Below are 16401 nucleotides of genomic sequence, written 5' to 3' on the forward strand. Positions count from 1 at the left end.
TACTCTGCAACATCTATTGCACACTAATTTCTGTACAGCATCTGTTGGTCTTTCTACATTACCAGGTAAATGCCATGATGCATGCTGCCCGAAAAACATTCCAGCAAAATCCATGGTCCAAAATCCAAATGGTGCTTCTGTGCCCGAAACAGCAGATTATGACCACACATGAGGTATTCATTTACTCATAAGACAATGCACAATTTTTGGTTTGCTTTTTCTACTTGCCACATACAGTATAACTGAAGACTCCAAATTATTGGAAAAATTATGGGGTCAAAATGTTTGTTCCCCTCTAGATGAATTCCTTGAGGGATGTGGTAAATAAATTAGGATCACTTCTTTCCCCTCTATTGGTTTCTTTGGGGCTCTGTAAATGCAACATAACACCCAAACACCATTATAGCAAAATCTCCACACCAAAAGCCAAATGGCGAATGTGCTGCTGTGTGCTGGAACAATGATTTATGACTACATGTGGGGTACTGCCATGCTTTAGGGAAATGGAAGAAGAATTTGTGGGATGGTTTATCTTCAATTACTGTTTATAAAAATGTTCATTTCGGTAGAAAACGACATATTATTGTAAGAAATAAAATCTATATGACCCCAGTGGGATAATAATGCTCACTACAACCTTAGATATATAGGTCTTTTTGAGAGTGTTTATTATATTCTGGTGCCTCAAGGCCACTGAAAACCAGTAAATCACCTAATATAGGAGGCACAGTGCTCTTTCATTTCTAAGGGCCATATGAGACTACTTCAGCCACACTGACGATGAATGCTGATGTTGTTGATCGACACTATTAGACGGCTCAGTAGTCGTGGGGGGAGGGTTGTACGAACGATCACTGAATGGTTTGTGCCACCCTTTGCTGTAATCGCCCATCGGCTATGCATCCCCTATAAGGGTATGTCCACATGGTGGAATTTCCGCAATTCCACAGAAATTCCATTCAGCAAAGCTTCTCAGAACATAGAAGTCTGCCAAAATTCAAGCCTTATTCATTTCAGTGGGATTCCGCCACAGAATTCCGCAAAATATAAAACTGGTTCCTGCAGAAATTCTGCTGTCTGAATGGGACTGCGGAATCCCATTTAAATCAACAGGCAGTAAATGATGTTGGAATTCTTCTGCAGGATTCTAAACAGAAATTCTGCTGTGTGAACATACCCTACACAGGGAGATGACTGGTCAAGGGTCATTAATTTTTTTTTTACCCTGTTAAAACCACCTGATCAGCTGACAAACAAGCTGATCATTGGCCCTGTTGATCCAAAATTGCCCTAAGTAGTAGGGCCCTAAGTCCTGTTTTTGAGTAAAATAGTACACTATGATTGCACATGGGAGATTAAAAAAAAAAGTATTACAGAACCATTATAAAGATTGAGTTGTATTTTTTCTGTAAACACCCGGGATGGAATTTATCAAAACTGGTGTTGTTGTCTTAATAAAAAGATGCCTTGGAGCAAGGGCTGTATTACATGGGCAAACGGGCACTTTAAGCGAAGTGTGGGTCTTGTTGTTTAAAAAGCCTATTACAGGGCTCAGTTATGCTGGATCATTTGTGTGGCCCTGCGCATATGCAGACCATAAATGAGGATTTTTTAACGTGGCAAAATTATGCAATGAGACAATAAACAGTCTTCTTATTCATCAGCTGATCCCTGTGCCCGTTACACAAGGTGATATTGATGCTTTCAGCCTATATTTGCCACGTAAAATAGAACCCTAAGATTCCCCATATCTTTAAAGAGACGAATACTAAATTGGTCTCCTGCAAATGATTTTGACTTTTGTATAGCAGAAAACTGATGTGTTGCAAGATTATTATTAATGTATTTATTTATTTTTAGTAAAATTGTGTATCTGAGAAAGAATTACAATATTACATATCGGAGAAAGCATTCCAGGCATAGTCCTTTTCATCAATAAGATAAAAGTCTTTTTGTTATTATGCCAATGAGACTCAAGTGCCCTGGGAGTCCTCCCAGCATGCCAAGAGCCCAGGCATGTCCAAACCATGTCCCCTTTATCAATGTCCCAAGGCCTGATTGCATTCACCTACCCTGCCTGACTAGAAAGACTGGACATACTGAGGTTAAATAACTTTCTGAGGTTAAAGGGGTACTCCACCCCTAGACATCTTATCCCCTATCCAAAGGATAGGGGATAAGATGTCTGATTGCGGGGGTCCCGCCACTGGGGACCCCCGCAGTATAGCATGCAGCACCCACCTGTATCTGTTTCCGGCAGCGCTGGAGGTTCTGGCTCCCGACCACGGGAACGGAAGATCGTGACGTTATGACTCCGCCCCCGTGTGATGTCATGCCCCTCTCCCTCAATGCAAGTCTATGGGAGGGGGCGTGACCGCTGTCACGCCTCTCCCATAGGCTTGCATTGAGGGGCGGAGAGTGACATCACACGGGGGCGGAGCCGTGATGTCACAATGCTCCGGGGACTGATTTTAATGGGGTACGGCATGCAAGATCACGGGGGTCCCCAGCGGTGGGACCCCCGCGATCAGGCATCTTATCCTTTGGATAGGGGATAAAATGTCTAAGTGCCGGAGTACCCCTTTAAATAACTTTCTTAATACTAATTTTGGCCTGTCAGAAGGGGAGTAGATCCTATCTATATATATATATATATATATATATATATATATATATATATATATATATATATATATATATGTTATTTACTATTTTGTGCGGTATCACTATTTATTTTAGGATTTCAAATTTTGAAAACGGCATTTTTTTCAAAATGTTCAGTATTTTATTTATTTTTTTATGAAGGTGAGAATTGGTTACAACCCCAAGGAGTTAATGACAGAAGCGGCCACCCTTGTATGTTTGTATACTGCTGGGGTGTGTACTGTCAACAAGTCACAGACCGGCTCTAGAGACAAAGATAAGAAAACTATATAGGTATCACACAAATCTATCTCTAGGGTGTTGCTTCTATTATGAGAGATAAAAACAGAATATTCCTTTATTAACCATAACATAAAGTGTTAATTACAATTATTGACTTTTTTATTCTAGAAGAGAAATGTAGAACGTCATACTACGTATGAAAGACAGTTTTATATCCTCATCTAACATGTTGAGGAACAGTATGTACTGAGTGATAGCAAGGCACAAAGCTAATATCACCTTTACCCAAGTCAAACACTCCGTTCGGTGCCCCTCCCCAACAGAGTATTACATGCCAATGTTCACACATGGATTTGTAGTTCAGCAGACTAATTCTAAGCCTGCTCTTAGGAAGCAGCAAAACTAAGATGTACTTTATATATTCCTCTATGTTATTAAAACTTTATTATTAACAACTTTCCTGCCCAGAATTTAGATTTTTTTCCTTGATGGTCCAACCATTACTGGTGGGTTTCGGCTGCACTCCGAGTAGAGCCGGGCAATACCAAGTAGACATAAAAAGACATAGCTAAGTGCTTCTACCCATTGGTTTTAGTGATCAGTGGGGACTCAGCACCCGGTCTCCCATCAGTTACAATTGTTGCTATGACAATTCAGAAAAACTCCTGCTGTTGGTGCCACTGGCATCCAACCCTACATTCAACACCAATGGGCACATACTGTGCCACTCCCCTAAATTAGCATCTAAAAAGACTGACAACAATGCTGCTGAGGAGATATAGCCCCACTGCATAACAGCTTCTTTGGAATAAAGAAAAGGTAAAAATGTTGCTCATATAGCTGTGGTTATAAAATTCCTGCAATCTCTTTTTATCAGTTTACTTTACATAAAGCCTTTTAGGTGCAGCCCATTAATCTCAGTGCATTCTGGATCTACTGATAAGCAGTAATATACATTTCACTTTATCAGTAGAATGACATCAGACTCATAGTTTGTAGTTACTGGAGGCTGACAAAACACAGAACAATCCCAGCAGTGCATTACTTCCCAAATGTTTGAACCCCAGTGGGCACGTAAAGGGGTTCTCCACCATGTTAAATCAATGCTTGTTAGAATGGTTTCTGGACATTATACTGATCACAAAGTGTCAACCAGCTTTATAGAGCGATCAGTTCTTTAAAGAGTACCTGTCACCAAACTAAACTTTTAATATATCTAAAAGTTAGTAATCAGTGCTGATTATTACCTTTTAGATTTTTTAACCCTTTTGTATATGGTATACAGGGAACCATATACAATAAATCGGCAGCTTTAATTCATTCCCCCCAGCCATAGGTAGCACTTGTATACAACACACCAGTCCTAAACTTTTAATATATTGTTCCTTATGTAATTATAAGACACTTTTGCTATTTACTTTCTGTTAAAATTATTAACCTTTATATGTTTTTAATGTGAATAAAAAACGGCCACTAGGTGGTGTTCTGTTCCCTGCGCAAGTCAAACAGTTAGTTTGGTCTCCTTCCAGTCTTGCAGGAGACCAAACTCAGGAAGTGCATGCGGGGCATGGCGAGGCACAGCTCTCACAGGCTTCAGTGATGTTGTGCCTGGTGGGGAACACCCACTTTCTCCTGCCGGGAGCTCAGACAATGTGAGCAAGGGGAAAGGTATTATACAGAGCTTTTTAAAGCTCTGAAATTTTTTTTAAGGGCAGGAGGGGTGTTAGGAATAGTTAGGAAATATAATCAGAGTTAGTTTACAAAATATGGTTTGATGACAGGTATTCTTTAAAGTAATATGTAATGGAGGTAAATGCTACATTGACCTGTGATCGCACTGAAAGTCCTGGTTATGTTATGTGCTTTTAGATGAGACTGTTTGTTTTTCTCTGAAGACTAATAAGCAATCATAGTTATAAAAAAAACAGCCCGGCAAAACACAGTTCACATATTTACCGTGATACGTTCCTCATATAATTCTGTTAGTCACAGGGAGTAGTGTAGATAAATTAGTTACAAGGACCAGTCGCCTACCTATCTGACCTCCCCAGAGAACCACACATTTCATTGATATGACATTTTGACATGGTGTGAGTGATTTTTGTTGCACACAATATTTTTGGGTTTCTAGACTGCCTAGTACTGGGATGGGATATCTTCAACATATTAAAATATATTTCCAGTTATTTGTCCATTCACTTTGCTTAGCAGCAACTCCACAAAGTAAGTATCATCACAATGTACATTACTTAATATGAGAGATGACGTTGAGTGTAGTACTGGTCACCCATTGATATAAGTTAAAGGGGTATTCTGGTGGGAAACAATTTGTTTAAAATCATCTAATGCCAGAAAGTTAGACAGATTTGTAAATTTGAAAATTACTCCTATTAAAAATTGAAATCCTTCCAGTACTTATCAGCTGCTCTATGCTCTAGAGGAAGTTCTTTCCTTTTGAATTTATTTTCTGTCTGACCACAGTGCTCTCTTCAACTCTGGAACTGTCCAGAGCAGGAGAGGTTTGCTATGGGGATTTGCTCCTGCTCTGGACAATTCCTGACATGGACAGAGGTGGCAGCAAAGTGCACTGTGGTCAGACAGAAAAGAAATTCAAAAAGAAAAGAACTTCCTCTGGTGCATACAGCAACTGATAAGTAATGGAAGGATTAAGATTTTAAATAGAAGTAATTTACAAGTCTGTTTAAAGGAAAACGGTCACCCATTCACCCACACTATAACCGATACACCGGATTATAGTGCGGGTGAACAGGACACCGCTGCGGGGTCTCGGACTGCTACTCCTACCTGAAGTCCAGAACCCAGATATTCCAAAGGTCCCCCTCTTTCAGCATTTACTTGCGCTCTGGAGGCGGGCCCGCCGGCTGGATTTAAATATTCATAAGCGTTGGTCACGTGAACGCTCAAGTGACCAGCCCTTAGGAATATGTATATCCAGCCGGTAGGCCTGCCTCCAGAGTGCAAGTCAGCGCTGAAAGAGGGGGACCTTTGGGGAGATCGGGGGTTCTGGACTCCAGGTAGGTATAGCAGTCCATGATCCCGCATCTGTCTGCTGTTCACCCGCACTATAACCGGGTGTATCAGGTTATAGTGTGGGTGAACGGGTGAACGAGTGAACGGGTGAATGTTTTCCTTTAACTTTTTGGCACCAGTTAATTTAAAAAAATATATATATGTTTTCCACCGGAGTACCCCTTTAAGGACTAATACATAGGCATATAAAGGCATCTAATGTATGTGGTTCCTTTGTGGATTAGTTTAAACATATAAAATGATGACCATTTCTATTTGAATATATATTAAAGGCATTTTATTAAAGTGTTGGGAATTGCAATAAAACATAACTTGATACATTACTTGATACATTCTCCCTACATTGCCATAATAATTGACCTAATAAAGGATATCATTTCATCATTAATATAGTATAGTATAATAGTGTAGAGCTAGCTACTTGATATTTGTTTATAATACATACAGTACATAGATCGGCCAAAACCACCTGCCTAATATTGTATAAGTATTTTACCAACCTATAAAAGCATCTCTGAAGGTGTCCTATAGTATCTAGTACCAATACATTAACAGCAGATCTTAAAAGTACTGTAGGTTGTGAAGTGCAAGAAAGAAATCCTGCTGATGCTCAATTACATTGAGATTTGGGGAAGTTGGAGGCCAACAAGGTCTTGATCTTTGTTGTCATGTTCCTCAAAACCAGTAGTATGTATTAGGGTGCATGCACACCACATTTTTGCTATACAGTTCCCGTATACGGTTTCAAGTTAAAAACCGTACGGAACAGTATAGAAAACCGTATGCGTTGACTTAACATTGTAAACTGTATGAAAAACGCATCATCTGGTTTAGTCCGTTTTGCGTCTTATACGGTTTTGTCCGTTTTTTTACCCGTACCCAAAACTGTAGCCTACCACGTTTTTTGGTCCGGTTGAAAAACCGTATTAAACTATACGTTTTTTAACATGGGAGTCATTGGGAACAGTTTTTGTTTTTGGGAACAATTGTTTGTGCGTACAGTTCCATCTGGTTTTCACCACCTGGTTTTTGACTTTGCACAGTTTCCTGGAATTTAAATCAAACAAGTGAAACTTTATTCAAAATGGAGTGAAAAGTTAAAAACGTATACGATTTTTTTCTCAAAAAACGGATGCAACCGGACATAATTTTTTCAAACCGCATACGTTTTTTAGCCAAATACGGGTTGAGATTTGTACACACGTTTTAATACAGTTTAGTCCGGTTTTGAGGAATCTGTTTTTCATCAAAAACATGATACAGGAACTGTATTGCAAAAACATGGTGTGCATGCACCCTTATCCTGCTGAAAGAGGCCACTATGATTAAATAACATCCATGTGAAGGCTAGGACTCAAGATTTACAGCAGAACTTTGATCAGGGCATCACACACCTGTAGTGCGACCTATCATGTACCACCTACCTAGAGTTTGTTGCAGGTCAGGCTCGCCCCTTCATGGCAGTAGTATTTATTGGCAGTGTCCTCATTCAGCAGGGTAATGCCCCTGACCACAATGCGAAAATGTTTCAGGGATGGATGAAGGAGCATGACAAAGAGTTCAACACTTTTACTTGGCTTGCAAATACCCCAAATATCTAAATATTGGAGCCTCTGTGGATGGAAAAACTAATGCGATCCACGGAGTCCAAGTTTGCAAATTACAGGATCTTAGGGTGTACCTGTCATATCACAGAAAAACATAATGCTTGATGCAGATTCTTTACATGTCTTTTTCATGTGTCTAGTATTTGGCTCACAAATCCCTCTGTTCTGCTGCTAACTTATTCTGACATCCACTGCTCAGAAGGGGCTTGTCCCATGCAAGCATTAAGCACACCCTTACTCGCTATGCTTTCACTTTCTTCCCGAGCCTGCTGTGCTGTGCTGGGTGTCTTTATCCAATCACTGCAGGCTGCTCTGTAACCCCCTCCTCTCTGTTTTTATGCTGCAGACTGACAGGACAGGAGTGAGCACAGAGGAGTGCTAGTCCCATCCTCACTTCCTGGACTCTGCCCCTGCCTGTGCTTCAGCTGGGACAAAGATGTGGCTGCAGCCTGGCAAGAATATGTTCTGGATGGTTTGGGGACCCCTAGTGGTCTTTGCTTATAAAATTATTTCTATAAAAAGGAGATACATTTTTTATTCTTTTATTTTATTTGTATTAGGTATATTAATGCCAATTTAAGAATCTGCTGCTAACCTGCCTGTGATTTTGCGGAGTCCATGACTTGACAGGTCAAAGCTGTTTTGTTAGTGTGGGGGGAAGCTTCACAATATTAGACAGGGGGTTTCAATGATAAGGCTGCTTGAAATAAAGCACACGTTTTATCAGCCATGATTACGTTTCCTTGGAGGTGAAGATATCTAATTATTTCATCCTCTTTTGTCTCAATCACTGACCTGTTCAATTGTTTTATATGCAATAGGAAATATATAGAACACTTTAAAATGTGAACCAAAAATATACCTTTACAAAATTAACACAAAATAACAAACATGTAATTTACTGTAAGATTGCCAATCGGTAATGTACATGGAGAAGGTGGTGCACTACCTTCTGCTGCCACCAACTTTGGGGCTCATGCACATGGCTCTTGTTTTTCAAAGTGCCACCACAAGGATTCCACAGAGGTGCATGAGCACTCTACTGTACATCCATAAGCCTTCGTACAAATACTGAAATCAATACATTCAGTAGGACTGTATGTATAAAGGAATCATTTAAATGCATTGCATTCTAGGAGGAAATATCTATATAAACACAAAGACTGATGGAGCATGCACTGATGCCTTTATGGCTCTACGCTGTAGGGGAGGATCCATGGTAACTGTGTTTTAAAATGTAAAATGAACACACAAATGCGTTTGAGGGCCTTTGTATTCTATATCTATTGTTTAACGTAGAAAAAATAGTAGTAACGCACAGGTGAGCGTGACCAAGCGGGCAACCTGCAAAACGGGACCGTCGCACCACGAGCTCGGTAGAGCTCCTGTCTTTTCTTCCCTTCCTGACCCCTTGTTCCTGACACTTATGAAGGAATAAAAATCATCTCAGCAAGCAAATCCCGGTTGAGTGTGTTACTACTATTTTTTCTACGTTCCACTATTTTCAAACACTCTAGTTCCATGTAAGCACTCCCCTGAAATTGCTGCACCACCCACCTATCTTCTCATTTTATCATCTATTGGAATCATCAAGACCAGAATTTACAGGGCAGTGCCGGTGTAGTGCCATATTTTGTGTTTTGCAATGGAATGTGTTACATGACTCAGCACTTTACAGTGCTGGACTAAGACAGCTTCATAGGTTGACACACACACACCAACCCCATACCATTGGTTCCTGGGGGGGCTGGAGGGGGGGGGGGGGTGCGCGTGTCATGTGACCACAAATATGTTGTCTCAAACACCGTTCCCTTCAGTGTGAGTTTGGCTACCACAGCAAGAGGATGTCTCCTGCTGTGATAGCCGAAGCGCTGCGGCTGCAATGTTATTCGCTTTGCGGCTGTAATGTAATTGATTCCCCATTATGGGGACCGTGCGCCCATGGGTGTCATGTACCACATTCCATGCAAAACAAAAAATATGGCACTACACTGGCATTGCCCCCTTTATCCCTGTAGAGATGAGCAGATTTTTGAAAAATTAGATCCGGCCAATTCCCTGAATCTTAAAAAGAAAAAAAAAAGTTTCGGTCCGAATTTATTTTGCGGCGAATCGCTATTAAAAACGGCTATTACTGGCCTACAGAGAGCCTCAATAGGGGTGTAGAACACTTTGCCTTGTTGTAACCCACATAGGTTGTGTGCTGGGTTAGGGAAATAATACTGTTATTCAGTATGACATGCAGATCAGAGGCGTCACTATTAGAATCACTGTCGCAGTGCGGCACAATGACAGAGCCTGGAGGTGGCAGCAGCATGAGGAGACCATATAGTGGCTGAATGACACAGTGTGGAGGTAGCGGCAGCATGAGGAAAACATATAGTGGCTGAATGACGCAGCCTGGAGTTGGTGGCAGCATTAGGAGACCATATAGTGGCTTAATAACACAGCCTGGAGTTGTTGGCAGCAGCATGAGGAGAACATATAGTGGCTGAATGACACAGCCTGGAGTGGGCATCAGCATATAGTGGCTGAATGACACAGCCTGGATTTTTGCGGCAGCAGGAGTAGAACATATTGTGGCTGAATGACCACAGCCTGGAGTTGGTGGCAGCATGAGGAGACCACATAGTGGCTGAATGACACAGCCTGGAGTTTGCGGCAGCATAAGGAGAACATATAGTGGTGGAATGACACAACCTGGAGGAGGCGGAAGCAGGAGGAGACCATATAGTGGCTGAATGACACAGCCTGGAAGTGGTGGCAGCATGAGGAGACCACATAGTGGCTGAATGACACAGCCTGAAGTTTGCGGCAGCATAAGGAGAACATATAGTGGCTGAATGACACAGCCTGGAGGAGGCGGAAGCATGAGGAGACCATATAGTGGCTAAATGACACAGCCTGGAGGTGGCGTCAGCATGAGGAGAACATATAGTGGCTGAATTACACAGCGTGGAGCTGGTGGCAGCATGAGGAGACCATATAGTGGCTGAATGACACAGCCTGGAGTTGGTGGCAGCATGAGGAGACCATATAGTGGCTGAATGACACAGCCTGGAGTTGGTGGCAGCATGAGGAGAACATATAGTGGCTGAATGACACAGCCTGGAGGTGGCAGAAGCATGAGGAGACCATATAGTGGCTGAATGACACAGCGTGGAGGTGGAGGCAGCATGAGGAGACCATATAGTGGCTTAATGACAGCCTGGAGTTGGCGGCAGCATGAGGAGAACATATAGTGGCTGATTGACACAGCCTAGAGGTGGCGGCAGCATGAGGAGACCATATAGTTGCTGAATGACACAGCCTGGAGTTGGCGGCAGCATGAGGAGACCACATAGTGGCTGAATGACAGCCTAGAGTTTGCGGCAGCATGGGGAGACATACAGTGGCTGAATGACACAACCTGAAGGTCGCTGCAGCATGAGGAGAACATATGGTGGCAGTATGAGACAGCTTGGAGCAGGCATCAGCATGAGGAGAACATATGGTGGCAGAATGAGACAGCTTTGAGGTGGCAGCAGCATCAAGAGTCCTGAAAGTGACCAGGTGACACAGTGGTGCAGTGGGTGGCAAAACCAGTACCTGGTGAGGAAGGTGGGTGAAAAAAGGAGAATTTGGCTTCAGATATGTGGCATCAGATGGGTGGCAGGATCAGAATAGAAGAAAACAGTCTCTTTTGTGAAAGTGTTAGTGTGCACAAGTAGGTATTGAGGATATGCATCACGTTAAACTTAACTTTTAATAATGTGCTTAGGATAAAATATATGGACCCAAATTATAATTTTTTAAATCAAACAAAAAGAAACATATTTAACCCCTTAAGGACTGAGCCCTTTTTCACCTTAAAGGGGTACTCTGCCCCTAGACATTTTATTCCCTATCCAAAGGATAGGGGATAAGATGTCAGATCGCCGGGGTCCTGCTGCTGGGGACCCCCGGGATCTCGGCTGCAGCACCCTGCTATTATTACTGCACAGAGAAGACTCGCTCTGTGCGTAATGACCAGCGATACAGAGGCCAGAGCATCGTGATGTCATGGCTCCGCCCCTTGTAATGTCACGGCTCGCCCCTACAATGCAAGTCTATGGGAGGGGGCGTGATGGCCACCACGCCCCCTCCCATAGACTTGAATTGAGGGGCGGGCTGAAACATCACGAAGGGGCGGAGCAGTGACGTAACGAAGCTCCGGACCCTGTATTGCCCGTCATTACACATGGAGCGAGTCTGCTCTGTGCAGTAATGATAGTGGGGTTCTGCAGCCGAGATCCCGGGGGTCCCCAGCAGCGGGACCCCAGCAATCTGACATCTTATCCCCTATCCTTAGGATAGGGGATAAGATGTCTAGGGGCGGAGTACCCCTTTAAGGACACAGCCCTTTTTTGCAATTCTGACCACTATCACTTTATGCTTTAATAACTCTGGGATACTTTTACCAATTATTCTGATTCCAAGATTGTTTTTTCGTGACATATTCTACTTTAACAGTGGTAAATGTTCGTCGTTACTTGCATCCTTTCTTGTGAAAAATCCCAAAATTTCATGAACATTTTTAAAATTTTACATTTTTCTAACTTTGTAAGGAAAATGGATATTCCAAATAAATTATATATTGATTCACACATACAATAGGTCTACTTTATATTTGCATCATAAAGTTGACATGTTTTTACTTTTGGAAGACATCAAAGGGGTTCAAAGTTCAGCCGCAATTTTCAAAATTTTCACATTTTCAAAATCTGAATTTTTCAGGGACCAGTTCAGTTTTGAAGTGAATTTGAGGGGTCTTCATATTAGAAATACCCCATAAATTACCCCATTATAAAAAAACTTAACCCCCCAAAGTATTCAAAATGACATTCAGAAAGTGTGTTAACCCTTTAGGTGTTTCATAGGAATAGCAGCAAAATGAAAGAGAAAATTCAAAATATTCATTTTTTACACTCGCATGTTCTTGTAGACCCAGTTTTTGAAATTTTACAAGTGGTAAAAGGAGAAAAAGCCCCCCAAAATTTGTAACCCAATTTCTCTCGAGTAAGGAAATACCTCATAGGTGGATGTCAAGTGCTCTGTGGGTGCACTACAAGGCTCAGAAGGGAAGGAACGACAATGGGATTTTGGAGAGTAAGTTTTTCTGAAATGGTTATTGGGGGGCATGTCACATTTAGGAAGCCCCTGTGGTGCCAGAACAGCAAAAAAAATAAACAACATGGCATACTATTTTGGAAACTACACCCCTCAAGGAACATAACAAGTGGTCCAGTGAGCCTTAACACCCCACAGGTGTTTGACGACTTTTTGTTAAAGTCGGATGTGTAAATGAAGTAATTTTTTTTTTCACCAAAATGCTGGTTTTCCCCCAAATGTAACATTTTTGCAAGGGGTTATAGGAGAAAATGCCACCCAAAATTTGTAACCCCATCTCTTCTGAGTATGGAAAAACCCCATGTGTGGACGTCAAGTGCACTGCTGGTGCACTACAATGCTCAGAAGAGAAGAAGTCACATTTGGCTTTTGGAAAGCAAATTTTGCTGAAATGGTTTTTGGGGGGCATGTCACATTTAGGAAGCCCCTATGGTGCCAGAACAGCAAAAAAAAAAAAACACATGGCATACTATTTTGGAAACTATACCCCTCAAAGAACGTAACTAGGGGTACAATGAGCCTTAACACTTCACAGGTGTTTGACAAATTTCCATTAAAGTTGGACAGGAAAATTTTAAATTTGATATTTTTCACTAAAATGCTGATGTTACCCCAAATTTTTCATTTTCACAAGGGGTAATTGTAGAAAAAGCCTCCCAAAATGTGTAACCCCATTTCTTCTGAGTATAGAAATATCCCATATGTGGATGTAAATTGCTCTGCAGGCGAACTACAATGCTCAGTAGAGAAGGAGCTCCATTGAGCGTTTGGTGAGAGGATTTGGTTGGAAAATAAGTCAGGGGCCATGTGCGTTTACAAAGCCCCCCCCATGGTGCCAGAACAGTGGACCCCCCCCACATGTGACCCCATTTTGGAAACTACACCCCTCACAAAATGTAATAAGGGGTGCAGTGAACATTTACACCCCACTGGCGTTTGACAGATCTTTGGAACAGTGGGCTGTGCAAATGAAAAATTTAATTTTTCATTTTCACGGCCCACTGTTCCAAAAATCTGTCAGACACCTGTGGGGTATAAATGCTCACTGTACCCCTAATTACATTATGTGAGGGGTGTAGTTTCCAAAATCGGGTCACATGTGGGGGGTGGTCCACTGTTCTGGCACTATGGGGGCTTTGTAAACACACATGGACTTCAATTTCGGACTCATTCTCTCTCCAAAATCCCAATGGCGCTCCTTCTCTTCTGAGCATTGTAGTGTGCCAGAAGAGCAATTTACATCCACATATGGGGTATGTTCTTACTTAGAAGAAATGGGGTTACAAACTTTTTTCCTATTCTCCCTTGTGAAAATGAAAAATTTTGGGTAACACCAGCATTTTAGTGAATTTTTTTATTTTTTTTTTCATTTTCACATCCAACTTTAACGAAAATTTGTCAAACACCTGTGGGGTGTTCAGGCTCACTATACCCCTTGTTACGTTCCGTGAGGGGTGTAGTTTCCAAAATGTGGTCACATCTGGGTATTTATTGTTTTGCGTTTATGTCAGAACCGCTGTAAAATCAGCCTCCCTGTGCAAATCAATTTAAACCTCAAATGTACTGTACATAGTGCGCTCTCACTCCTGAGCCTTGTTGTGCGTCCGCAGAACATGTTACACCCACATATGGGGTATTTCCATATTCAGAAGAAATTGCGTTACAAATTTTGGGGGTATTTTTTTTCTTTTACCGCTCGTGAAAATTAAAAGTATGGGGCAACACCAGCATGTTAGTGTAAAATTTATTTTTTTACACTAACATGCTGGTGTTGACCCCAACTTTACCTTTTCATAAGGGGTAGAAGGAGAAAAAGCCCGCCAAAATTTGTAACACAATTTCTCCCGAGTAAGGAGATACCCCATATGTGGCCATAACCTGTTTCCTTGAAATATGACAGGGCTCCGAAGCATGCCCTTTGGTAGTCTGTGCATGCTGGGAGTTGTAGTTATGCAACAGCTGAATGCACACTTTTTCACTTTAGAAAAAATGTGCCTCCATCTGTTGCATAACTACAACCCCCAGCATGCACAGACTACCAGAGGGCATGCTGGGAGTTGTAGTTGGAACTCCAGCTGTTGCAAAACTACAACTCCCAACATGCCCTTTGGCTTTGCATGCTGCAAGTTGTTGCTAATCAACAGTAGGAGGTGAACAGGCCTCACCTCCTGCTGTATCCTGCCGCCGGGACCGCCGCCGTTGTATCCTTCCGCCGGGACTGATCCTGCTGCTCCTGTCGCCGCCACCACACACGAGGGGACCCCCGCCGGACCAGGGCAAGGTAGGAGACCCCCGCCGGTGCCGATCTCCGCTCCGATCGCCCTCCCCAACAGGGACGTGATTGTTCGGTCGTTTCGACCGATCAATCAAGTGATCGTGGGGCTCAACTCCTGCTGGGTAAGGGTGAATGGGGCTGTCTCGGACCGCCCCATTCACCTTTTTTTCCGGGTCACCTGAGACGCAATTGACCCGGAATATCGGCAAATCGTCGGTCTGAATTGACGGGCGATTTGCCGCGATCACTGACATTGGGGGTCTCAGGACCCCCCCTGGGCGATATGCCGGCATGGCTGCTGATAGATATCAGCAGTCATCCCGTTCCGATCACCGCATCCAGAGATGCGGTGAACCAGGAAAACTGCGCCGCAAGTGTACGGCGGTATGCGCTAAGTGCTTCTTATCAGTGCCGTACATTTACATATACTTAAGGGGTTAAAGTGTTGCTCCACAGTTACAGACATTCCTCTGACCACAAGTATTGAGGATATGCATTAGCTAAAACTTACTTTTTCTTAGGATAAAATAAATGGACCCCAATTTTTTTTTTTATCAAACAAATGGAAAGGTGTGCAAAAAAACACCATGTGCCACCTACACCACCAAGTTTTGATGTGATGCAAAGACCTCTAAAAGGTAGAAAGGAACAACGTATGGTCCATGGTAACCGGTGGTGGTGAACACTTCCCCTGTAAGGCCCTACTCTCGCATTATTAATTCCCTTTTTGGCAAGTGTTACATGCCCTTAAATGGGTGGCCCCACACAGGAACCTCTCCCTATTTCCACCTACAAACACTGCGATTTCACAGGGTTTTTAGGTGGAAATAGGGATTGGTTCCTGTGTGGGGCTGTCCTTTTTAAGACAAGTAAAACTTTCCTTGAAAAGGTAGAAGGGAACAACATATTGTCCTTTGTAGCAGGTGGGGTAAAAACTTCCCCTGTAAGGCCCTACTCTCGCCCTATTAATTCCCTTCTTGGCAAGTGTTACTCACCCTAAAAAGGGTGGCCCCACACAGGAAACTCTCCCTATTACCACCTAAAAACCCTGGGAAATGGCAGTGTTTGTAAGGGGAAATAGGGAGAGGTTCCTGTATGGGGCCACCCTTTTTAGGGCGAGTAACACTTGCCAAGAAGGGAGTTAATGCGAGAGTAGGGCCTTACATGGGAAGTTTTTACCCCCACCATTTACAATGAACCATACGTTGTTCCCTTCCACCTTTTAGAGGTCTTTGTATCACATCAATACTTGGTGGTGTAGGTGGAACATTTCTTTTTTTTGTGTACACCTTTCCTTTTGTTTGATTTAAAAAAAAATTTGGTCCATTTATTTTATCCTAAGAAAAGGTAAGTTTTAGCTAATGCATATCCTCAATACTTATGTGTGGTCTGAGGAATGTCTGTAACTGTGTAGCAGCACTTTAAATCTGTTTG

At 42.5% G+C, this 16401-nt stretch overlaps 1 protein-coding gene across 2 annotated transcripts in view; it reads right to left on the reverse strand.

Moving 5' to 3' along the window:
• Positions 1-16401, reverse strand: part of CNGA1 (cyclic nucleotide gated channel subunit alpha 1) — a 149688-nt gene that overhangs the window by 93776 nt on the left and 39511 nt on the right. The window lies entirely within an intron of this gene.

This window comes from Hyla sarda, chromosome 1, assembly GCF_029499605.1.
Source record: "Hyla sarda isolate aHylSar1 chromosome 1, aHylSar1.hap1, whole genome shotgun sequence".
In the NCBI taxonomy this organism is placed as follows: domain Eukaryota; kingdom Metazoa; phylum Chordata; class Amphibia; order Anura; family Hylidae; genus Hyla; species Hyla sarda.